The sequence below is a fragment of the Cavia porcellus genome, unplaced genomic scaffold (assembly GCF_034190915.1).
Source record: "Cavia porcellus strain 051 isolate PalLab524CR breed Dunkin Hartley unplaced genomic scaffold, mCavPor4.1 scaffold_27, whole genome shotgun sequence".
Classification (NCBI taxonomy): domain Eukaryota; kingdom Metazoa; phylum Chordata; class Mammalia; order Rodentia; family Caviidae; genus Cavia; species Cavia porcellus.
The window spans coordinates 44,401,658-44,427,510 of NW_026947510.1; the positions used below are offsets into that span (position 1 = coordinate 44,401,658).

General features: G+C 38.6%; 2 long non-coding RNA genes across 2 annotated transcripts in view; both read left to right on the forward strand.

Annotated features, from left to right (window-relative positions):
- The window catches only part of LOC134473581 (uncharacterized), a 35,663-nt gene extending 25,244 nt beyond the window's left edge, over positions 1 to 10,419 (forward strand). Inside the window, exons 2-3 of the long non-coding RNA XR_010043879.1 lie at positions 9,096 to 9,198; positions 10,064 to 10,419. This is a non-coding gene — a long non-coding RNA (uncharacterized LOC134473581). The remainder of the gene's footprint in view (positions 1 to 9,095; positions 9,199 to 10,063) is intronic.
- The window catches only part of LOC134473582 (uncharacterized), a 163,002-nt gene extending 139,570 nt beyond the window's left edge, over positions 1 to 23,432 (forward strand). Inside the window, exons 2-3 of the long non-coding RNA XR_010043880.1 lie at positions 20,593 to 20,917; positions 22,875 to 23,432. This is a non-coding gene — a long non-coding RNA (uncharacterized LOC134473582). The remainder of the gene's footprint in view (positions 1 to 20,592; positions 20,918 to 22,874) is intronic.
- The last annotated feature ends 2,421 nt before the right edge of the window (positions 23,433 to 25,853 follow it).

Below are 25,853 nucleotides of genomic sequence, written 5' to 3' on the forward strand. Positions count from 1 at the left end.
GGACAGATTTCAAGAAACGTATGAACTACTAAAGCTTAACCAAGAAGATACAGCAATTTTGACTAACCCAATACCAGCTATTGAAATTGAGCCAAAACAGAGCCAAAAGTAAAAGCAATTAAAAACTTACCAAAAACAAAAACAAAAACAAAAACAAAAAACAAAACAAAACAAAACAAGCCCAGGTCCTGATGGATTCATGGCTGAATTCTATAAGAAATTTAGAGAAGATTTGATGCCAATACTCTTTAAACTCTTCACTTAAATTGAAAGGGAATCAATCCTCCCTATATCATTTCTGGAGGCAAGTATTACTCTGATACCAAAACCAGACAAAGACCCAACCAAAAAGGAGAACTGTGGACCAATCTCACTAATGAACATTGATACAAAGATTCTCAATAAAATACTGGCAAATAGCATGCAACAAATCATCAAGATGATTATACATTGTGATCAAGTGGGATTCATCCCAGGAATGCAGGGATTGTTTAACATACACAAATCAGTAAATGTAATACACCAAAAATAAAAGTCACATGGTCATCTCAGTGGATGCAGAAAAAGCTTTCAGTAAAGTCCAGCACACATTCATGATAAAAATCCTTCAGAAACTTGGAATACACAGTGTCTACCTCAATGTTATAAACCAAACTTATGACAAACCAACAGCCAACATTATACTAAATGGACAGAAAGCTTTCACACTAAAATCAGGAACAATACAAGGATGCCCACTCTCACCACTCCTATTCAGTATAGTTCTGGAAACACTAGCCAGGGAAATCAGAGAAATAAAAGGAATAAAGATAGGAAAGGAAGAAGTTAAATTATCACTATTTGCAGAGGACATGATACTCTATATAGAAGATCTAAAAAACTCCATTAAAAGACTACTAGAAGTAATAAATTCAGCAGTGTAGCTAGATGTAAAGTCAACACTCAAAAATCGTAGCATTCCTGAACCAAACAAAAAACTCACTGAGAGAGAAATTATGGAAATATCACCCTTCACAGTAGCATTTAAAAAAATGAAATACTTAGGAATCAACCTAACTAAGAATGTAAAAGAACTATATGCTGAAAATTATGGTATGCTAAAAGATTGAAGAGGATATTAGAAAATAGGATATTCCTTGCTCTTGGCTAGGAAGAACCAACATTTTGAAAATGGCCATACTCCATTACAGATTTAATGCAATCCATATCAAAATACCATTAACATACCTTATAGAACTAGATAACACTCCTAAAATTCATTTGGAAACAGAAGAAACCTAGAATAGTAAAGGCAATTCTGGGCAACAAAGGCAAGGCAGAAGGCATCTCAATTCCTGACTTGAAACTATACTACAAAGCCACAGTGATAAAATCAGCATGGTATTGGCAAAGAAATAGACCTGAGGATCAAAGGAACAGATTAGAAGATGCAAACAGAACTACAAAGACATTCAGCCACCTGATATTTGACAAAGGGGCTAAACATGTTCACTGGAAGAAGGATAACCTCTTTAATAAATGGTGCTGGAAAAATTGACTCTCCATATACGGAAGACTGAAATTAGATCTATGCCTATCACCATGCACAAAACTAAAGTCTAAATGGACCAAAGACCTAAATATTAAAACAGAAACACTAAATCTACTGGAAGGCAAGGTAGGTAGAAGTCTTGGAGATGCAGGGGTAGGCAGAGAATTCATGAACAAAATGCAAACTGCACAGGAAACACTTCAAAGAATCAACAACTAGGATCTCATATTGTTGAAAAGTTTCTGTACTTCAAAAGAAATCACCAATATAGTGAATAGAAATCTCACAGAATGGGAAAGAATTATAGCCAGCAACCCCTCAGACAAAGGACTTAGGTCCAGAATGTATAAAGAATTAAAAACATCAAAAACATCCCCAAATTTAAAGACCTTCTCCAAATGGGCCTCTGAGATGAACACACAGTTCTCAGCTGAAGATACACAAATGATAAATAAATGCATGAAGAAATGTTCACCATCACTGGTCATTTGAGAAATGCAAATTAAAACAGCGTTGAGATTTCATCTCCAGAAAGAATGGCCACCATCAAGAAATCAATTGATAACATGTTGGCGAGGTTGTGGGGAAAAAGGAACCCTTCTCCACTGTTGGTGGGAGTGTAGACTCTGCAACCACTAGGGAAATCAGTATGGAGAATTTTCAGAAGACTAGGATTGGAAGTTCCATTCAACCCAACTATTCCCCTCCTGAGCATTTTCCCAGAAAAACTGAAAAAGTCATATCACAGTGATGATACATGTGCATCCATGTTCATAGTAGCACAATTTGTAACAGCTAAATCTTGTAAACCACCAAGATGCCCATCAACCACAGAGTGGATGAAAAGATGTGGTATTTTTATACAATGGAATATTACTCAGCCATAAAAAGAATGATCTTGAGGCCTTCATAGCAAATGGAGACAACTTGAGGCCATCCTCATTAGTGAAATAAGTAAGAATCATAAATACCACATTGTGTCTCTAGTGTAAAAAGCAACAAAAATGTAGGAGTAGTAAAACCCAAAATGTATAATTGCTATTGTAAAAAAGAGAGAAAAAGAAAGTGCTCTAAAGGATATAACTGCATGAATGTTTGAGTGTATAGGATTGATAACCAGATTACTAAGTTTTTGTTGGATATCTCAAGAGAACTTTTTGCAGTCTTGCTGTTTGAATGTCCAACTTTGTATGCTTCACTTTTGTAACTTGAACACCTATTGTAAGCGGACAATATGTAATTATCAACTAGTGATTTCTTACTGTTTATTTTTTGAAATTATGTGTTATTTCTACCCTTTTTCTGTTTTTTTTCTTTAAATAAAAATATATTTTAAAAAAGGGTACAGGGAAAGTCACTAAGACTTCTCAAAACCCTGAGAATATTTTGGGACATGGCATGGTGATAGAAAAATGTTTTGCCCTGTAGAGGGAACAAGCTTAGGGCAGAAGATAAAGCAGGAAAAATAAACAGTTCTTGAGGGGAAGAATGTTATTCCTGTGGAGAGCTCAGATTTAGAGGAAAGCTGGTTATGGCCATGGGTGAAGATATGCAGCCTGCCTTCTAAAACCTGCCCCAGTGTTTACCAAGGGGGTTTTACAGTTGGAGAACATAGGATAGCAAGCTGCTATGTTGAGAAAAATGTATCTGACTACAGGAAGAGTCACAAAGACTCACAGAGTCTCCCAGGGCCTGTAGGTGTCTGGCTCAGCCTGAACTAGACCTTGGTGGTTACTGCAGCAAATATGTTACTTTGTGCCAACTACATGTGTTCTGGGCCCTGAAGCTTCCACAGATGGCGCAGAGGCCTGGATCCCAGAAGTTCTGGGCTTGCTGATCCCGAAAAGCCAGGGTGTCTCTGCAGCTGTGCTTGCCGAGGGAGAGCTGAGCACACATCAGCTGTGTCCGGTCGTTCACTTGTGGACTGCTCTCAGGGGTGTGGGTACAAAACAGGCTGTCCCCAGCCGCAATGAGACTGGAGTTCTGGGTTCTATAGTGAAGACACGGGATACAGAATATGTGAAAGTGTTCAGACATAAGGAGAATGGTTAAAAGATGCTGGCTTGCCACACACATGGACAAATATTCCCCATATGCCAAGACGTGAGAGTTTCATGGCATAAACATGGGTGTTACCAACTTTGTATACTAATCATTAAGTTAATGCTATTTTGTGTTATCTAAATATAATAAAATAACCATCACTGAGTATTTGTTCTGTATTTTGGATTACATGAAAAGTGCTGAGAGTGGAAAAGCTAGAGGATTGGCTGGATTATTAACTTGGTTCTCACATCTCAGTGTTAGAATGTTTTCAGGGTCTTTAAAGGCCACTGATGAATGCATGGTTTACAGTAGTGAACTGATTGCTCTTTGATGAATTTGGGTTTTTTCCTTTGCTTTTCAATGATGCATGTACATAGCACTGTGGTAGCATTTATCCCACACATTTCCTTCTACATCTGTCTCTAATGTGTTTTGCATAGGGCCTAGTGCCAAAACATGGTAAGCAATTAAAATATTTGGTAAATATGCTTATTCACAAATACTGACTTAAGCATTTTCTTAACTCACAAATGGTTATTTTGAAACATAATTTTCTTTGTTGGCTATTATAATGAGAGAAGACTTCTTTTTAATCCCTTCAGTATAGGTAGGGTTTGTATTGTTTCCATTATTTATCTAAGTAACTGAGATAAATAGTATTTTTATTATATAATATTCTTTATTCATCATAGAAATAGCATTATGGATGAAACAGTATGGATAAGTATATATATATATATATATATATATAAAATTTTATTTGAAGAAAGACTAAACAAAACAGAAAATGGGTAGAAATAATACATACTTTCAAAAAAACAGTAAGAAATCACTAGTTGATGTTACAGATTGTCCTTTTACAAATAGTTATTCAAGATACTAAAGTGGAGCATATGAAGTGGGGATTCAAACAGTGAGACTGCAACCAGTTCTGTTCAACTATCCAACAAAAACTTAGAAATATGGTTATCAATCCTATACACTTTAACATACATGCAGTTATCCATATCTTCAATTATGTTGAGATTGAACAAACCCAAGCAGGCTAATATCACTCTGAACAAAGAATAATACTATTGCTGGGTTTCACAGTATGACACTCCAGTATCAGCGCTGGGTATGTTAGTGTCTCTTTTTCTTCTTTGTTCATTTCATCATGTGTCATAAGATCAGTTTTCATAAACTCTTTGTAGCCTCTACACATGCATGAGTTTTAACATGTATTTCTATCCTTTCTATATTAGAGGGAGAAACAAAACAAAGTAAGACAAAACAAAGCATATTCCTATAAACATGTGAAATAAAAAAGACATATAAGACTGTTGTATAAGGAGTTCTGCCATAGTTCCTGTGTTGTCTCTTGTTATCTCCAATATAATTGGCTATATCATCAGTCATAGTATAATTGAATATATTGGTACATAACAGCATTAATAAAAACACAACTTTGTATATAGTATAAAATTTCAAAACCAGGCAGTAATCAAACCAGAATGTGTATCGTAGTGAGTCTTGTCATTGTCAGTGTAGTTACCTATACTCTCAGACTTGATACTATCAATCATATCAGTGTTGAATAAAATCTGTGGATACCAAACAGCAATCAAACAAACCAGATTTAACTAAGATCAGCTATGATAAAACAGTATAAGACAGGGCTCCAGATTAAGTTAATAGGAAATTAAAGGTGATTACTGTGCTTTATCCTGAAGTTTTTGGGATAGCTGTCTGTGCCCTCAAATCTAATGCAAGTAGACAAACTGGGACAGAATAAAATCTATCTAAGCAGAGTGGTTTGAGTAATGTAGGTTTTAAATCCTGATACACTATTAACAATATCTTCTGCCATCTTTTTTAAGACTCTCCCTCCCCTTTCACTTCCCCAGGGTACACTATATTTTTGGGTCTGACCAAGACTCTTGGTTTTCAATGGAGAGGGGCAACCTGCTATTTACCTAAGTGGTTCTGAACCTTCTCTCTCCTGGACTTGATCTCTAATTGTATTCCTTTACCTATTAAATCCTGTCTTTCCAACCTATCTACAAATACTGGTCTAGATACCCTGATTACTCTCTGGTTCTCTGTCATACAGAGCATTGTTTTCTCATATTTGATTTTCAGTTCATGTAGTCTTTTTCATGTTAATTATATTTCCTAAAAATAGCATCTTGATGGACCCTATCTCCTGATCTACTCCACGTGTGGTTCTTTTCCTTTAATTTAGTATATCAAGGCCATCTATATTAGAGATTATAACCAACCTTCTGTCTCATTTCTTATGTTATGCTCTTTTTTTGCCATCAGTGGTCTGCTTATCTTCTTCATTCTGTTTTCTGCTCCATGCATTGAGGCCTCTCTGCCACTGTTCCTTGAATCCTAATACTTTTCTCTCTCTCTTGAATGCCCTGCAGTATTCTCTATAGAGTTGGATTGGTGGTCGCAAATTTCCCAAGTTCCTCTTTGTCTTGGAAGCATCTTGTTTCTCCATTAATTTCTACAGACATGTTTTCAGGGTATATCAATCTGGGCTGGAGGTTATTTTCTTTCAGGGCTTGGAATATTTCACTCTAGGCTTTTCTTGACTTGATGGTTTGTGTTGAGAAGTCTGCCGTGATTCTGATGGGTCTTCCATTATAGGTGATCTGTTTCTTGTCTCTAACAGCTTTTAATATTCTGTTCCTATATTGAATTTCTGGGATCTTGATTATTGTATGCCTGGGTGTAGCTCTTTTTTGGTTGTAGGTGGCTGGAGTTCTGTATGCCTCATATATCAGAATATCATTTCCTTTTTCTATGTTTGGGAAGTTGTCCTTAATTATTTCTGTGAATAGCCTTTGTAGTTCCTTTGTTTGTACCCCTGCTTCTTCATTCACATTCTTTATTCTCAAGTTGTAGATCTTCTTGTTGTCTTCTAGCCTTTGTATTGTTACTGCTTGTTTCCTGGTTATTTTAAAAAAGTTTTTCCTTTCCTAATCCCACATTACAAACCTGTCCTCCAGTTTGGATAACCTATCCTTAGTTTCTTTAAAGAAGTTTTGCCATCTTTCCATAGAGTTTTTAATTTCCTGGTAATCCCTTTGAATCTGCTTCATGTATTCTATATTTTCTTTATATTCTTCATCAAATGGTTCTCTCCTTTGTTTGAGTTCCTCCATTCTTCTGTCTGTGTCTTCTTGTGGGGTGCTTAGCATCTCTTTTATTAATCTTCTTATATCTTGCTTTACTTGGCTAAATATTTCTCTTTTGAACTACTCTATGAGGTCCTGAAGATATTGCTTTATATCACTGGTGCCGTGTCTGATATATTGCATGTTTGCTGCCTTATTCTCCTTTATATTTACCTGTCCTAGGTCAATGTTCTCAGGGTTTGGACTTGGGGGATTTTTTTTTTGTTGTTGCTGCTTCCTCTTCCCATTGTTTTTGGTTTCTTCCAGGAGGCCCTAGTTTCTTTCTTTGTTGGTTACAATTCTTCTGAAGCACGCTGCCTAGGTGACCTTTCCCACTGCAGTGTGCTAGTGAGTTGCAAACAGGGGCAGCGTATGCTGGCTCCTCCCCTCCGGATCAGTCAACCTGCTTGAGACATTCACTGTGTTAGTGTGCGCTGCCAGCATAGGGAATTGATTTCAGATAACCTATTGAGTCATAGCCGGGTCGTGTGGCCCAGGCCAAGCTCACTCCACCAATCCCATTTGGGAAGGGAACAACTGACTGAAGTCACTGCTGCCCCTTGTTCCTGCCAGTCCTACAGGGTCTCAGAATGTCGTCTGTTGGAGTCCCTTTCTCTGTGGAATGGTTTTATTCCCATCACTCACCACAGGTTCCCTGCTAGCTCAGCTCTCTGTTCCACTCACTAACCCTCCCGACCTCAGTGTGACTGCGTTTCCAGTGAGTTAAAGCAGTAGGATTTTGGTAAGTCGCCACCACTCAGGTTCGGGTGCTGTGGTGGGAGCACTGAACCTTTGGCTGTTCCAATACTAGCACTGGGACTGTATGTTTGATTGGTTCTTCTCACCTTAGTTTCTTCTTGGGATGAGAGAATTCATCTCCCTCTGTTTGGACTCCCCATGCTGTATTATGTTGAATTCTAAGTTAACTATCTCAGGGAGCCTCTGTAGCCTGCTGTTATCTATCCGCCATCTTTACTCCTCTGATAAGTATATTTTTTTAAAGATATAACTGTCTCCAAATATCAGTATCTGCACATCTGTATCAAGTGTCTATACCCATATCTATATTTGCATCTATGTATCTAAATGTTAGATCATTTTACTTTCCTACTCCTGCTTTGTGAATAGCCTTTTTTCAAATGCTCTCAATAATTCTTCACTAGAATTCTGGTGAATTATAGTGCCTAATGATTATGTAAATTAATTTTTGGCTAATTTATTAGCCACATATATTTTAACATATACCATTTTGTTCAACTATCTTGTATTCTTTTAAATTACTACAGTGTGCAACTCTAATTTTTGGTCTTAATTCTGCTGTGGACTGTAGACTCTTGATCAAATGCAGAGTGGGGCTACTTACTATTATTTTTTTAAATTGAGATAATCTGAACTGAATTTTGGTACTGGTTTCAGTTTGGTATATTAAAAAGCAAGACCAATCACATCACTATGTTTTAACTCCTTATGGCTTCCTCGGTATAGGGGAAAGGTCTGCATCCTATCCTGTGGCTAGCTGCTATTTGGATGAATCTCATCTACATAACAGATGCCAGTTCTAGCGAATGTGAGCTGTGAGCTTCATTGGGTCATGGACATAACCTGCAGCTGTGGTTGGGCGTTTGCTGGTATCTCCCTGGCAAGCCTTTCTTAGTTTTCAGTAATGTGGTAAATGTTGCTGAAGTGGAGGACTTGGGAACTGTCTTCAATCTGTGAAAACCCAAGTGAACGATCGTAAGTGATTTGTAAAATGATCTTCCTGTCTCAGGAATACATGGGAAGCTGTTTTACAGTGAAATGTGGCCCGAATGTGAGCTACTCTTGCTGCTCTGAATGCTGTCATGGAGGTGTGTCTGGGAGGGTTTCAGTGTTAAGAATGAGGTGTGGTGTGGTTTACACGAACTAGTTTTTTCTGTCTTGTCGGTGGTCACTGCCTTGGTGTAAACCGATGACTGTCTCCTGCAGTCTCATGCCTGTGGCTGCGGAGCTCTATCAGTAGCACTTTGGCAGGGCTGGCATCACAGAGTGACCTGAAGTCCTTCTCCCAGAGACTCCCAGAGTCTCAAGGGTTGTGTAAGACACAGGTGAGTGCTTGAGTGAAAGCAGTGTGGAAATACACCATTGGTACAAACAGCCCATTGATTGGGAAATCCCTCGAGGGCTCTTTGCTCACTACACATTCACATTAATGTGCAGGAGAGAGCATTATAATACCATCTTCGAACTGAAGAACAAGCCATTTTATGTTTTTATTTTCCATACACGTGTCTTTGCCAGGGCCAAAATTCAATTAGACTGCACCCCACAATAACATAACATTTTGTTTTATTTTGTTTTGTTTTGTCTTTCAGAGTCTCGCTACGTAGTCTAGACTAGCCCTGAATTCACTGTGTATTCCGAGCTGGTCTTGAACTCTATCCTTCTGCCTCAGCCTCCTGAGAGCTGGGATTACAGGTGTGCACCATCACGGCTATCTCTAATTTAATATTTTAATGATTGGTTTTCCTGTACAGCCTCACAGCATAACACTGTGAGAAAATAAAAGAACTTTAGGTATAAAAGATCAAACAATTGGTAGAATAATATCTTTATAACCAGAAAGACAGAAAATTTAACAGGAATGCCAAGAACCTGTAAGCACTGGCTTCTTGGTACTTTGAAACTCAACTCTTTAGAATGATTTTTTAGCTAGACACTTTCTACGTAGGAAATTTCAAAAATTTAAAGCAAAAGTTTCTAGTTTTCTCACATGCCTCCTTAGATGTCTTTCAGCTAACATTTTAGGCAATGCAGTAAGTTTTCCTGGGATCATCTCGGACTTACTGGACTAATTACCTGAAGTGTTTTGTTTTTATGTGAAATACTCCCCAGCTGTGGGGATCTTCCTATAGTGAGGCAAATCTCTGGTGGAGATTTCAAGGAGGCAGACACCAGGACAAATAAGTGATCTTGGCAGCCCCAGTGTTTACGTCATAGCATCCACAGAGGACAGTGACAGTGCTGGTTCAGGCTGGCTTTGCAGTGTGCAGCAGGAAGTTATGGGGAAGTCTGGTGTAGGACTTTTCATGTGAACTCCATTTTCTTTCTTTCTTAATTCAGCTCAGCTGGTGGAGTCAAACAGGAAACTTGTAGATTGCCACTCTTTCTTATAGTACAAACACTCCACATAAGCTATTAAAGAGGAGAGACGCTGTCTACTTACTCTCGGACACAGAACTGTAGTAGGCCTCTCGCTTTCTGATGTGGCAAATAGTGCAGGATAGAATTCAAAGAGCAATACTTTGATGTACTCATGTGTGTGTATTTTCAACATTCCTAGAATTTTAAAAAGAATTTAAACCACATGAAGTGATCGGAAAGCTCAAAATTTTCACCAAAGCAAGAAGACCTACACTCAAGTTTTAGAAGTTATTCTTGGAGAAATGCTTTTTTGGGTTTATATCATTTCGTCAGCAGATGGCGCTCTTACCTTTGTGCATCTTTAAGGGGTGCTTGGGCTGGGCCTCAGGAACGGTTTCCCTGTTTTTATTCAAACGCAGTTTTATAACAAAGCAACAAAACCATTTTTACTGTGTTTAGCAAAAGTGGATGAGTAGAAAAAACCGTTTCTATAGATGTCCATTCAATGGTTTGTTACTATGTGAAATAAAGATCCATATGAATAAAAACTTCTCTTCCTGCAAATCCAAACCCTGTATTGTATTGGTGCCTTTTCTCTCTTCTTTATAAACTAGGAATCTTAATCTGATAAATCCAGCTGGGTGGGCAATGGAGTGAAAACAATGCTTCTTTTTCCTTTGTTTTTGAGACTTTTTGTAGTATTACAACTAGAATTTGATTTCTGTAAGGAATCTTGGAAATCACGTAGGTGAACATGCGAACTTCAGGATGAAGAAACTGAGGCCCAAAGAAGCTAAGCAGCGTCTCACTGGGGAGACACCTGCTCTCAGAGAAAAGCAGAAAATGGGGCTATTTCGGGACAGAGCTGTCACAATGCTTAATTTTGTATTTTTGTATTTGTTTGTTTCTCTGATGGTGGCAGGAGGGGTACTTTGGCCCTTTGACTTGCTGGTGGAGATTAATCCCTTCTTCCTGATTTTTTAGCTTCTGCTTTATTTTATAAAATTTCTGCACAAGGCAGCTAGCTAAAGTTTTAAAACTGTACCTCAGATATGTATATCTAAATATGCAAACTGAGCCCAAAAAGGTGTGGTAAGAACAGTCTCCATAGTAGTTATTAATTTAAAGAGGGATATACACATCTTTAATTGAATTGGATTTAATCAAAGGGGAATATATGAAGGTCCATAATCACATGTTGCGAATATAAAATGTCACAGCCCCAAGCTGCTTGACTTGACTTCATGGCAGGTAGCTCCTCCACAGTGGATATACTAGTAGAGTTGCAAAACATTCACAGAAGTGTAGGATTATTAGTGTGTCTGTTTGAAAGCAAGAGAGATTCAAGTACCCTTGCTGCATCCGAGGAGCTGAGATGTCCATTATGACCTTCACGTACAGAAAGCGTCTCAGTGCTTCACTGTTACACATTTACTGTGACTTGGTTCGCCTGGCTAGCAGGACATTGAGAGGGGACTTGCTCTTTCACACCTTCTCTATCTTCCTGACAGAGAGCCAGGGGGTTAAAATGAACCAGGCCTCTCACTCTCTGACCTTGTGGATAGTTGCTGAAATATCCCTTTGATGCAAGGGGACTGAACCGAAGGCCTGGATTGGAGCCACGGCTATCTGTATTTGTTTGTCTACCGGCCATCGAGAGCACAAGAAAAGCCATGAAAATGGAAAAGTGAATATATTCCCCATTTGGCTAACTGGGGAGGGCAGCTAGTCTATCTCCGAGTGCACAGAAGTAGCCCGGTTTATAGACGGTGTCAAACAAAAGCCAAGAAATGTGCTTATGTGGAGTCAGCCAGAAATGCTGACTCCTTAGTGGCAGGGATTGGAAAGTAGTTTATGGTCTCAGTGCCCGGAAGGTGGAGAAACAGCTTATGTCTCAAGAAAAAAAAAATCTAATGTTTAAAGATCCATTTGTCCTCTGTTACATGTTGTTGACACGCACATGGTCGCCCTGGAAGGTGGCTCTCGTGGCCTCTGCAGTGTCGACCCTGTTTGTGAGCTCTGCTGTGGGAGCTCTGCTGCTTTGTAGGTGCTGAGTATGCAGGCGTCTGCTGCCTCAGTGTGACAGAGCCCAGGTCCCCCACCCAGAGCCCCAACACCAGAGCCCATCACCCCCACTGCCAGCTGCTGGAAATCCAGTTCTCCTAAGCAGCCAGACGTGCAAAAACTTGCCTTGGGGACCACAAACTGGCCCTCTTCCAATGGCTCTGCCACTACACATGATGACACGCCTCCCAGGGGAATGTAGGACACAAAAGCATGCCTGTCTCAGGAGCAGGGGAGGTTAAGAGAAATCTGTAATCATTTTGGCCAACAAGTTCTCGGCAAGAAGGGTAAGGCAAATGTTAATGTCTCAAGAATATGGTCCATTTCCTAAGGCCACATTTTGTTCTATTCATAAAGTTGTAGGGTGGGGGACAGGAGGGGAAGAGGCGAAGGGAAAAGCCAAATTCACAGAGGCTGCTGCCTCTAGTTATTTATATTAACCAGGTCCCCGAGCTCCTGCTGAATGACAAATAGATTGAGTTTAAGGCTGCTGTGTGTGGGGAGGGGGAGGAGGAGGAGGAGGAGGAGGAGGAGGAGGAGGAGGAGGAGGTGGTGGTGGTGGTGGTGGTGGTGGTGATGATGATGATGATCATGGTGGTTTTCCCAGGGGAGTGAGCCTCTTCTCCAGCAGCTGAAAATGTTTATTGCTACTTAATGCTCTATTGCAGAACCTGATTTCTCATCTTCTCAGAAACCCTTAGCTTCCCATCAGCCAGAATTCAGGGTTCCTGTCTGCTTACTCCTTGGGGATCCCGAGAATTCCCTGGGTTAATTTATGCTGAGTGCTTTGTTCTAGTCAACAATCATACTAATGAGGGTTATTAAGACATCACCCAGACAACAGAATGTCCCCCCTGCCTCCTGCATTTTACCTGTTCCCAATGTGTCTCCCTCCTACACTCCGTTTGAGATAAATACGAACTCCTAGAAAACATTCCCAGGAAGCAGGCTTGCAGGGGTTTTGTGAGGCAGGGGAAAGTGCCATCACACGCTGCCTACTTTCTGGCTTCCCCGGTATTGACAAAACAGCTGGAGTTCGGAGTTGTGTTTCATCTTCTGCCTCTGTCCTCCCACCAAACTGTGGGGGCAGATTTTAGATCTTTCTTTGCCAAATCTGTGCCTGGGGCATTCTGGTGGATGCCAGAGACTGATCATGTTGGAGTATTGACACCAGGAAAGCAAAGTCTACAAACGTTGGTGGGTTAATAAACATTTGCTAGTGTGTGACTGCCTTTAAACTAGCTTATTAGTTTTTTTTTTTAAACTGTGGTTTGAACCTAACATCTTTGCATTTAGCTACATTCCCCATCCCTTTTTAAAAAATTTGAGACAGGATCTCCCTAAATTGCTACATTGCCCAGGCTGGGCTTGAATTTGTGAACGTCTTGCATCAGCCTCCTAGAGTACTGTGATTACAGTCATGCACCATCCTGCTTGGCAGCTTATTAAATAATTTAAAAAAATAACTGCAAAGACCTAAGACTCTGTCATTTCAACTTCTTATGAAAAGATGGTGTAGGGAAAGCTTTGGTGATTCATAACTGGAATGACTACTCATTATCCAGCATAAATTAATAATAATTTAAAAATGCCACCATTACCCTTGTTAATGAGAATTAATTTCCTGTTTACCAACGATAACGTATCTTTATAGCAAGCAACAATTTTGCTCTCAAAAGAAAAGGAAAGAAGCGAGAAAGTCTTCTGAGTCAATGTTTGAAGAAGGTGTGTGGAGAGATAATAAAGGTTAGCATTTGAATTCTGTCTCTGCTATTTTTAGAAAGAGTTGTTTGTACCCTGACACTCATTGCTTTTTCTCCCTTAGCTCTGTTAGAGATAAATCCTGTTAAATCTAAATTACTTTGACAATTATCACATATTTTAAGAGATACCCTGCTAAGCCTCAGGGAGGCCAGGGGATTAAACGAAGCAATGAATTAGTGACTGCAAAATAGTGTGGTGTTGAAGAAAAAGCCTTTCTTCCCAGAATCACCACCTTCATAAACAGAAAGGCCATGTGCTTGACTTGGGAGCATTATATCTGCATCCAGGGTCCTTATTTTCATTATAACCATGATGAAAGGCCAAAAACAAAGAGATTTTTTTGGGTATTATGATCATGTTTTTGAAGCAGGGTGGCTTAACCTTTATATATTTTAAGCTGGCAATTCTATTAAGCTTCTAGGAAGCTTAGGTATCACATTTTATTGCTTGTGACAAACACCACCACCACCACCATACCACCAACAGCAACCAAAAGACCTTTGTGGAATTTTAAGGAAAATGATGGGAAGAATCGGAGACCATTCCTAAGACATGGAAGATGCCATCATTGCTGACGTACATTCTTTCAGGACTATTAGTCACCTAGCTGTGGATTCACCAAGAAAATTTTCCAAACTCATCCTGAAGAAGTCACTCGTACAGTCTTCTAGCTGTAGGAGTATCTCATGTTAGCTTTGTTCAGATGTCTTGGGATCCAGTGGGGCTCTTAGGAAGATAGCAGCTCTGAACCTCAGCATCAGAGAAGGACCTGCTACCCTGCATGTGCTGATTAAGCGCATGTCTCTGCAGATGATGTACAATCTCCTTTCCCATCCCTTTGGGGAAGAGTCGGTCTGGCCAGGGAATCAGAAATCAATCATGTTACTATTTCATTGTTGTCTATTCTTGTGTCTTCCACCCTAAAATGTTTATGTTCTTGCTTCTTCTGTCTTCCTGGAAGAAATTTGTGAATGTTTGAGGGCAAGATTCACCTAACTGACTGATTTTCCTTTGTGCATCAGCATGTCAGATCTTGAAAGTTCACACATTTAGTCTGTTAGGTAAAGGCAACCTATTTTAAGTTTACTAACCCAAATAGTAAGAGGAACTTGTTTACAACTTCTGACTGTATGGATAAATATTCTGAATTGGTGACATTGAACCATTTGGAAGTTAAAGTTCAGTCATTGTGTTTTCATGCACTGGAGTTTATGTTTGAAGGAAATTGTTCAGTAGATATTCTTGAGACCAAGTATGTGTATATGACAGGAAGAAAAATTTAAAGTAATGAAGAAGCTGGACATAACAATTACTAAACCAAATTGGCTGCTTTCCTATGCTATGAACTGTGACAAAAACTATCAAGGGATTATTCATTGAGAAGATTTGGGGTCACCCCCCATACAGCTATCACATCATGCAAAATAGTATCATGAACACCAGAACGGCAGAGTGAACTGAGGAGTGGAAACTTCTCAAAGAAATAAATTTGGAGCCAAATTTTGACATATGGTTCTATGGCTTAATGCCATAGAATGTGTTAACAACTTGGAAGTACATAGATTTGCCAATTTGAAAATCACTTAAAGTTTGGAAGAAGCAAATATTCCATGTATAAACTTAAATTTATGGTACAGCTTCCCATTCTTTATCTCTCCTGTCCATTAAAACACCACTGAGAGCTTTTATGAACTATTATTCCTGCTCAAATCACCTTTTGAAGTTTTGGTTCATCAATTTTGCTGTTGATCAACAGAACATCTTTGTGATCTTACTCCTTATTGTGACATCTGGCTTAGCATAGGCTCCTACAGATGCTGGTTGAATTAATTACGATGACAATAGTCTCATTTTTTTGCCCTCCAGTCTCTGTTTTTTTCAAAACCACATTATTTTTTATTAATTGGACTTTCTCATTCCAAACTCCCTCTACTTCTGCCCTTGCAGAGATGAAAAAGGTGTAATATGGAGCTCTTAATGAGAAAGTAGGATACATGACTGATAATCTTTCCAAGACTTGTGGCAGATGGAAATCTAAGACAAAGAGATGGGATCCTCTTTTATTTTTTTGATACTGGGGATCGAATTCATGACCTTGCACTTGCCAGGTAGGCACTTATGCCACTGAGCTAAATCCCCAGCAAGATGGGATCCTCTTAAAAGATTAGGAGTTGAATTTAGACAGAAGGGCATCCTGATTCACATTTGTGTTTAAGTGATGTGTGAGAGAGTCACCCTTCCATAGTATCTGCTGATTTGAGTCTCCAACTGTTAAACGAGTACAAGCAGAGGTCAGGAATGAGCTAAATGCTTCTTTAGACTGGACCATATTGTACTCTTTCTCATCATATTAATGCTCTTCCCAAAGGGATGTTGTCACATGGAGTTCGCACAAGTGCTTCCTGTTTGTGACTTTGCCAGAACCTTGTTCTGTGTAATTCTGCTTCTGTACTTGAGACTTATGTTGTCACATTCTAACATCACGAATGACCTCATTAATGCCGTTTTGATAAAATGTTTCCATCACTTCTGCTTTCATGTCTTGTACTTCTAGCATACTGGACTATCTTACGTTTCCCTATGTTTTTCATTTAATCCTGTTACCTTACGAAGGCTTTTGACTTCCGTGGTCTCTTATCCTCTCAAGGAACTCTGTTTCCTCAGTCCTCTTTTATAGCCAGGGAGATTAAGGCTTAGTGAGGCTTCCTTAATTGTCCAAGATGATCAAGTTGGTAACAGCTACAAGTTGAGCCCAAACAGACTCAAAATCTTGTGATCTTGGAATTTCCTCGCCGCCTCTTTACCTAGTTTTGAAGTTATTAATGTTGTGAACTTTTAATTCCTTTTGGCTACAAACCCAATGTTTGATGTCCCATGTCTTGAAACTTGTACCTCAGCAAGGAAAATTCTAGAGGCCCAATAATGAGTAATACTGCCTTTCAGAGGTCTAATGTACCCACTTTTTGCCTCATATATTCTGGGAAGAGTGTTCTTACTCTTGTGCTTCTATAAAATGAAGATGACCACTTACCTGAAAGGGTACATGTGATTGCTGTTTCTCCGTATACCAGTTCTAGCTCATTTCCTTTCCACCATGGTTGTATTCTCTGGGATTGAGCTGTCTGCCTTCTGGAATTGGTTGCTTTCCTAATGGAAGTAGTTTTTGCCTGAGATCATCATGATCCCCTGAGCTCTGATATCGATTTTCTTATCTGTTTAGATTTCTGAATCACTATTTTACTTTGGTCTCTGAGCCATATGTCCTTTAATGGGGTCCTTTTTGGGACCCCATTTGTTCGTGGTGTTGCTCATCTATGTCTAATTCATTTATTCTGTTGACCACAATCTCTCTTTGAGAAAAAAAAAAAAAAGTGAGAAGGCATTGATTTTCTTCACTGTCAAACATCTAAGATTCAAATATACACTTTGAATGTTTAAGGGGATGTGTATACAGTAAGCCTGAGCCACCTCAGTATCTGCTTCTTGGTTATTTTGTAAATACCCCCACCACTGGCTTTAAAGGTACCCTAATTATTTTAAAGTGTCTCATCCTTGGCAGTATCCTTAAGTTATTTGCAGACCTTTCCTTTTTGTTTGTTTTTCTTAAATTAAGATGCCCTAGATCCACCTACGATTATCATATCAGGGCACCTGAGTTGTGGGAACCAGATGTTTTAAACAGTACCCAGGTGATTCTAAAGTAGCATAGCCACGCAGGACCATCATCCTGGGCCAGTCAGTGTGCTGGGGAGCTTGTACTGGTGGCTGTGGCTGGTCCCCTTCTGAAAGCTAGGATGTATCTTCACACTCCTGGAGCACTGTGAACAAGGAAATGTGGCCCCAGGTACTGCTGCTGTCATCACCTGACAGATTACAGCGTGAGGGTGACACTCTGGACAATAGAGCAGAGGAAGTGATCTCTGAGGACATCATCAAGCCATAGAATTAATTAGCTCTAAATACTTTACTACCTGTGGGCTTCCTGTTGCATGAGAAAATAAATTTCTGAGCAGAGGAAAGTGGGATCATGGAGATTAAATGATCATGGAAGAAAGTCAAACCCAAGTTACAGAGTGCAGTGTTTTTTCTGTGTACTCTGTGAAGAGCTGGGGTTTAGCTCAGTGGCACAAGCACTGCCTGGCAAGCACAAGGCTGTGAGTTTGATCCCCAGTACAAAAAACAAAAAACTTCTTAAAAATTAACAGGTATTCAAAAAATAAGAAAACAATATTTGTTCCCAAGAAAGTCACAGTTTTTTGAGGAAGATGAATCAGTTCTTGGAAACTTTGTCAAACAGTCTTTATGATGACTAAACTCTGACAGCAGGTTACTTTACAAAGGCTTTTAATATCCATGGTCTCTTGTCCTCTCAAGGAACTGTTTTGTTAGTCCTCCTTTTCAGCAAGGGAGATGAAGGATTAGTGAGGCTTTCTTATTTGTCCAAGATGATCAAGTTGGTAACAACTAGAAGTTGAACCCAAATAGACTCAAAATCTTGTGATTTTGGAATTTCCTCGCTGCCTCCTTGCCTAGACCGAGAGGCACAGGGCTGAGGGTTATGCTGTACTGCCCTCAGGAGCAACGAGGCATAGTTGCCAGTCTTATTGATGTGGGGAGCTGTGAACTTTTATTTTTAGATTGGTAAGGTGGATAAAGTTTTTGAAAATTGTGTTCAAGGGAGGGAGATTTTATTTTAGGAGATTAGAGTGTAAGTGCTCTCAGGAGGACTTAATCTGGGTTAAATGGTTCAGTATTAGCCATAATTAGGATGGGGTTCACTTGTGGCAGCAGGAGGCCTATTCCTGTTTTATCCCTATTCTTCTATCATTTGATCTTCAAAGCTTCTGTTGGATTCTCTTAGATGTGATAATCCTATCTTGTGTGTGTATGAAGCTGGAGATTGCAGCTTGGTCCTGCTGGGCAAGTTCTCTACCACTGAGCTATATCATCAACCCCCAAATGTGTTTGACATATGCAAAATATAAACCTTCCTATCCTTTACTGTGGCACTTTCTGATCTTTTCCCCAATGTGATGAAATCAAGGTAAGCCAATTATTTCCATCTGCAAACCAAATTGCTTTTGCAACAAATTTTGTGTCAGCTTCCCACCAGATAAAAAGAACAGTCTGCAGTTTTTCTCTCACATTGCTCATAATTCTGTGCAGATAGTAAACTAATTAAATAGCACAGCTGTACAAACATTCCAGTTATAATTTATGAAGTTCAGATCATGAACACATTTTCATTGTCTTCTGTCTCCATATGGAATCTCATTGTTTCTTTTCATTATTTCTAAATGTGTTTCTATAGTATGGAATGTTCTTTAGCTAGTTAAGGTAAATGTAAGTGGCATTTGAAATGTGGAAATGCCGTTTGTAAGGGCAAAACAATTTTTTGGAGGAGAAAATGTATTTAACATAAAAACATTCTTCGGGAATAGAAATGATTGAAAAGAATATGTCACCACAGCTTTGCCCCTGCTGGTTCCCAGCGGTTACCTAATGGGCCCACCCCATGATAGGTGCCTACGAGAGCAAGCACAAGTCACTCTGCTTTGCAATGAGCTTTTCTGAGTACTGGCTTTAAGTAGAATATATACCAAACACATTACAATAGTTGTGTTATTTAAACCTAGAGACAACCCAATGGTCTGCTTATAGTTACCATCATTTTGCACAAAAGGAAATAGAAATATAGAGAGGCATTTAAGCTGCTCTTTGGCAAGCCAGTACTTATATTGAAGCATTTTGACTCCAGAGTCCTACTCTTAGCCATAATACTTTAATACTATCCTCTAATAGCAAGAAATCATTCACTGCATTTTCCATAAATGTCTTCTTTCTGCCTCTGTCCACTAATTAGTTGACTAACTGGTCCATGATTAACTGGCTGACCAGTCTTCAAATAACAGTGACACGCTTTGTTGTACTTCACCATCAAAAAGCATATCAAGAGAAATCACTTCCTGGAAGCAATTAGAGAAAGAGAAGTAAGTGTTGCAGCTCTATTTTAAACATGTGGACAAAATTGTTTATTACTTTCCTTTCAGTTCTTGATTATGGAAACACTTTTACCCCGTGGGTAAGGAAAATCAGAACCAACTGTTAGACTTTCCATATTTGATAATTTTGACTTTCCATTTCCTTCTAGGAAATAATTCTTTGATGTCAAGGACAAATTCATTCCTTTTTTTTTTCCGGTTCATACTTGTAACTCTCTAGGAAGGGATGGACTCTCAAATGAATTGGTTATTATGCATGTGAATGGTTGTGTTAGGAATTCAGCTTTGGTCTTCTTTAGGAAACAAGTAATACACTAGTGCTATCTATAATGACAGGAATGCATTTCCCCTAGTTCTAGACAATGCTTTGTGTAACTTTTCCACAGCTTATTTTAGCAATGGAGGCACAGAAGGTGAATAGATTTTCAAAATTCACATATTTGGAGGGCAAGAGATGAGTCACTTTCTTAGCCTGTATCTCTACCGGCTTAATTTCTCTTAATTGTACTTTAATTACTATGGATACCAATAAAGCAAAATAACAACAAAATAGCATGTGTTCTGAAATGTTCTTCTTCATTGTTTATGTCCTGAGTTTATGTATCCCTTATCTTGAGATGCTTAAGACTAGAAATGTTTCAGATTTTTTGTTTTTTGATTTTGGAATCTTTATGTATATGTAAAGAAATATCTTGGGGATGGGACAGAACTCATTTATGTGCACAGTCTGGAAGTAATCATGTATGATATTTTAGATATATGTTGGTGGAGACCTTTTATCTGAGACTAGGTGTAGAACTTTCAATTACATGATATATTCAAAAAGTTTTGATTTTTAGAGCATTTTAGGTTTCAGATTTCTAGACTGAAGGTGTTTAACCTGTATATTTTTTGACAGTGTGCTACATCTATGACCTGCCGTGTCCTTAGGAGCTGAGGTGCTTGTGCTCTGGCTCCTATAGCTTCTCATCACTGTCACCACGAAGCCTGTGGCCAAGTCACATCAGCAAGATGGGAAAAGAATGCCTGGCAAATAGGGTGCGAAGGAACTGGTTACCCCACCTGGGCTCTGGTGGATGTCTGGCCTCCACTGACCTGTTGTTCTTGCATTTCTTGGAGGAATGCTACAGAATCTTCCCCGTGGAATCTGACCCTATGCTGTCAGTAGGATGTGCCCAAGACATCTCCTCTCATGAGTCAGTGCCCCATTAGCAGAGTTCCAGGTGAGAAATTCCCTTGTAGCTCCAGGTGATAAATATTTTACCTTCTGTGAGGTATGGCTACCTCTTTTTCTCTGTTTTTTAACAACAAAAATAAACCATGATTTTCTTTACCTTTTGACTACGTGAAAGAGAAAACCCACTTATTAGGGCCCTGTGACCTGAAACAAATTATTCATGAAATTTTATTATTTTATACCTTGCATTTTCATTTTTCCTTAAAGTCCTTTGTAGGATTTAAGAAAATGTTTTGTTCTTTATTTTGGACTAACTTATGAAGCCATATTCTTTTTTATAAAAGAAATTCATTTTCTTCTTTCTGACAGAGAATAAAAGCTTTTTCTCTACCCCTCTCAGGTTTAGTAACTGGGGACCTGTGAGTTAAACTGACAACATCCTGTTGTTGTTGTCAGTTGAAAGAAAAGCAAGAGAGAAGACAGATTTTCATTCACATACAGGTTGAATTCACAGACAAATGTAACTCAAATAGGTGGTTGGAATTGGGGGCTTATTACATCACCTTCAGACAGGAGGAGGATGGCACTTTTCGGAAAACAAATGACATTTTGGAAAGGAAAAGTGTGCTCTTAGCAGAGTGGAGGAGAAAAAAGATATTTTTGAGACAGTGTTTGTCAGGAGACTTTTCCAGCCTGGGCTCTGCCTTCTTTCCTCTGGTTTTTGGCATCATTCTCTCCTGGTTGTGGAACTTCTGACAAGCAGGGTTAGGATAGTTCAACCCTTTTGGCAACATCTACTATTGACAGATAAGACATATTCATGGAAAAAAAAATCTTTCCAATTCTGAACCCTTTCATTTTCAGAGAACAGTGCTGTCATGAGGGGAGATGAGTCTGGGTGGTACGTGTCCCATCACAAAGCTTTTTGGTGGGGGAGAGTGGGCTCAGACATGTATTGCTTTAGGTTTTTTTTTTTTTTATTATTTAAAGAGAAAAAAGAAAGGAAATAAAAAAAAGCAGTAAAAGGGTACAAGTAATACAGAATTTCAAGAAAAAATATACAGTAAGAAATCACTAGTTAATATGTTACATATTGTCATCTTAGAAATAGTTGTCCAAATTATAAAATTAAAGCATACAAAGTGGACATTCATACAGTGAGATTGCAGACAGTTCAGTTCAATGATCCAACAAAAGCTCAGTAATATGGTTTTCCATCCAACACACTCAAACATACATGCAGTTATATCCCTTAGTCCACCTTCCTTTCCTCTCTTTTTTACAATAACAATTACACTTTTTGGGTTTTATTACTCCCACAGTTGTTATTACTATTGCTTCAGGTTTTGATCAAGCCGGATCTCAACACATCCTCCTCCACGCTGCTGAGGTAGCTGTTCTGTTGACTGACTTTCCAGAGTGCAGGGCTGGGATTCCGATTTCTTTGTGATTCCTATTTCTGTTCCAACTCACCAGGAAACCTCCAGGATTATTGTATTTCCTGACATCTCATTCCCTATTTTTAAGAATCAGAAAGGCATTTTCTCTCCTTGCTTCTGACCAAGTTGTGCTCGTGTTATACCAGCTGACATTTTTTTTGAGGAAAAACCAGGACCACTAGCACTTCTTCTGCCAGGATAAAGGGACCGTCCTTCTTCCTGAAGGACACATCCGGAGGAGTCCTTCAGTCTTCCTCTTGCACTGTGCCTGAGATTTGTTCTGTGTTTGGCCTAAACTAGGACCACAGGCTCCTCCTTTATATCTGCCAACATTAGAAAGTGAAACACTCAAATAGGCCAAAAATTTAAGTATGTTGAATTTGCTCAACTCATTTATCTTATAAAGGGATATTGTTAGCATTATCAAGACCAAATTATACTGTCTTTCTGCTTTTTTTCTGTCTCAATTGTTATCTTTTTTTTTATTATTGTTTTGCCAAAATGTTTTAATTTGTACTGTAATACTGCCCCCTAACCCTAACTTCTGTGTTTTTTTTTTGACAGGGTCTCACATTGTAGTGCAGACTGGCCTTGAACTCACCATGTAGCCCCAGGCTGGTCTCAGACTGGCAGCAATCTTCCTGCCTCAGCCCCCTGACTGCTGGGACTGTATGTGTGCCTCCATGCCAGGCCAATTATGAGTTTTCCCTTGCTGCTTGATGTGGACCTCAGGGCTTGTCTTGTCCCCTGGCCCATTCGTTCCAGCTGCAATAGCTGCCCTTCATTTCCTGTAAGACGCCAAACTCTTGCCCAGGACACTGTACCTGGTTCCTTTACCCGAGCCGTATTTATCCTGCTGTTTTCATTATTTGAATATCATTTCCCCAGGGAAGTCCTCCAAGTCACCCCCTTCCACCCAATCCATTGAATCTCACATTTCTTGGTTTTATTTTCTTTTTCTCCAATCACAATCTGAAATTACCTTACCTGCCCATGCTGATCTCAGCAGAACTGAAAGCCGGTCTGAGAGACGCATCTTCTCCCTGATTCCCTCTGGGGATCTTGCTCCCTCCCCCAATGCATACTTAACTGTTTGTCAAATGGGTTGCATCAAATAAAAAAAATCGCACTGCTTTCTATTTTATTCATGTATTTACTTTTTATTCAGTCTGCTGGCACAGTTAAGATACACATGACCATTTTCATCATGGGGAATTTGTACCTTATCTTGATTCCTCTTTTTTCCCCATTCCTTTCCACTTCCTTCAACCCCTCTTCCTTTTCTTATTTACAAACCTTTGTTTCCATTTTATCCTTTTCTCATTTTTTCTTTCTTATCTTTCCCTCACTTACTCTTCCTTTCTTTTGAATAATTTTTTAAATATTTTACAATTTCCATTACACATTTTGGTTCTCATTTATACTTTGTTTTCCACACCAGAGAGACAAAGAAATATTTACACATTTGTCCTATTTTTTCACTTAGAAGTATGGTCTCAAGGTCCATCCATAGCCATAAATGTCTCAAGTTTATCTTTCTTTGTATCTGAGCAGTGCTCCATTGTCTAACAAAAACCCACATCTTTTTTATCCATTCATTGATTGATGGGCATTTGGGTTGTTCCAAGATTTAGTTATTACAAACCGTGCTGCTATAAACATGAATGTTTATGCATTTCTGTGGTATATGATGCTTTTAGTTCTTTTGGAAGGATACCCAGAAGGAGAACAGATGGGTCAAATGGTACCTCCAGTCCTAGTTCTGTGAAGACTCTCCACAGTGGTTGCTCCAGCCTACACTCCCACCAAAAGTGGAGAAGGGCTCCTTTTACTCCTCAGCTCTGCCAGGGTTTATTATTGGTTGATTTTTTTTTTTATGATAACCATTCTTTCCAGGGTGAGAAGGAATCTCAGTGTTGTTTTAATTTGCATCTCTTGAATAACTAGTGGTGTTGAACATTTTTCCATATATTTATTTGCTGTTTATATTACTTTATCTGAGAACTATGTATTTATCTCAGATGCCCATTTTTGGATTGGGTCTTTAAATTTGGGGTCTTATTTTTTTTAGTTCTTTATATGGTCTAGATATTAGTCCCCCCCACCCCCTGTGGGTTGTTTCTTCACTCTGTTGGTGATTTCTTTTGCTGTACAAAAACTTTTTAATAAGATAAGACCCCAGTTGATTCTTTGTAATATTTCTCATGCAAGTGGGGTTTTTAAAATAAAGTCTTTGTCTGAACCTATATCTTCAAGAGTTCTACCTGTTATCTCTTTCAGCAGATTTAGTATTTCTGTTTTAATATTTCAGCCATTAAACTATTTCAATTTTAGTTTAATGTATAGTGAGAAAAATGGGTCTAGGTTTAATCTTTGGCACATGGGAAACCAGTTTTCCCAGAACCATTCATTAAAGAGACTACCTTTTTTTCCAGTGTTTGGTCCCTTTTTCAAAGATAAGGTGGCTGAGTTTGTTTCTAGTTGTGACTGTATCTTGTAATCTGTTCCATTGATCCTCAGGTCTGTTTTTTTCTTTCTTTTTTTTTTTTTTTTGCCACTACTGTGCTGTTTTTTGTTTTTTTGTTTTTTAAATCTCAGGAGCTTTGTAGTATAATTTCAAGTCTGGCATTGTGATGTGCCCTTTCTTGTGCTTGCTGCCCAGAATTGTTTTAGCTATTCTAGTTCTCTTCTGGGTTCAAATGAATTTTAGGATTGTTTTTCTAGTTCCATGAGGTATGTTAACAGAATTTTGATTGGGATTTCATAAACTTATTTAACAATTTTGGAAGTTGGCCATTTTCACTATGCTGGTTCTTCCTGCTCACAGGCAAGGGATAGCTTTCCATTTACTGATATTCTCTTTGGTATCCTTCTTAGTGTACTGTAGTTTTTCAATGCAGCTATCTTTTACTTACTGATTCCTAACTATTTAACTTATTTTGGATGCTATTATGAAAAGCGTTGTTTCCTTGATTTCTTTCTCAGTGAGTTTGTTATTTGTATACAAGAAGGCTATTGATATTTGAATGTCAAATTTATATCCAGCCTCACAACTGACTTCTATTATTAAATCTAGAAGTCTTTTGTGGAGTTTTGGGGTCTTCTATGTAGAATATCATGTCATAAATGAATAATGATAACTTTTCCCTTTCCTATCGTTATTCCTTTTATCTCTTTCTCTTGTCTAATTGCTCTGGTTAATATTTCCACAGCTATATTGAATCAGAGGAGTGATAATGGACATCTTTGTCTTGTTCCTGATTTTATTTTATTTTATTTTGAAAGTATACAACAGGACAAGTCAGAATAAAGCCAACTAAGATCGTACAGTGAAATTGGTACAGAACTTCACAGTAAGTTAACGGGATAACAGTAATAGGTATCACAGTATATTTTGTTATCTTTATATAGTTGTTCTTTCAATCATGTATATCAAAATGAGATGAAATATAGAACACTATAGAACTTATCAAAACAGAATATTGAATAGAGCAGTACTATTAATCAGAAAAGAGCGAAACAGTAATAAAAATATTTGCCTTC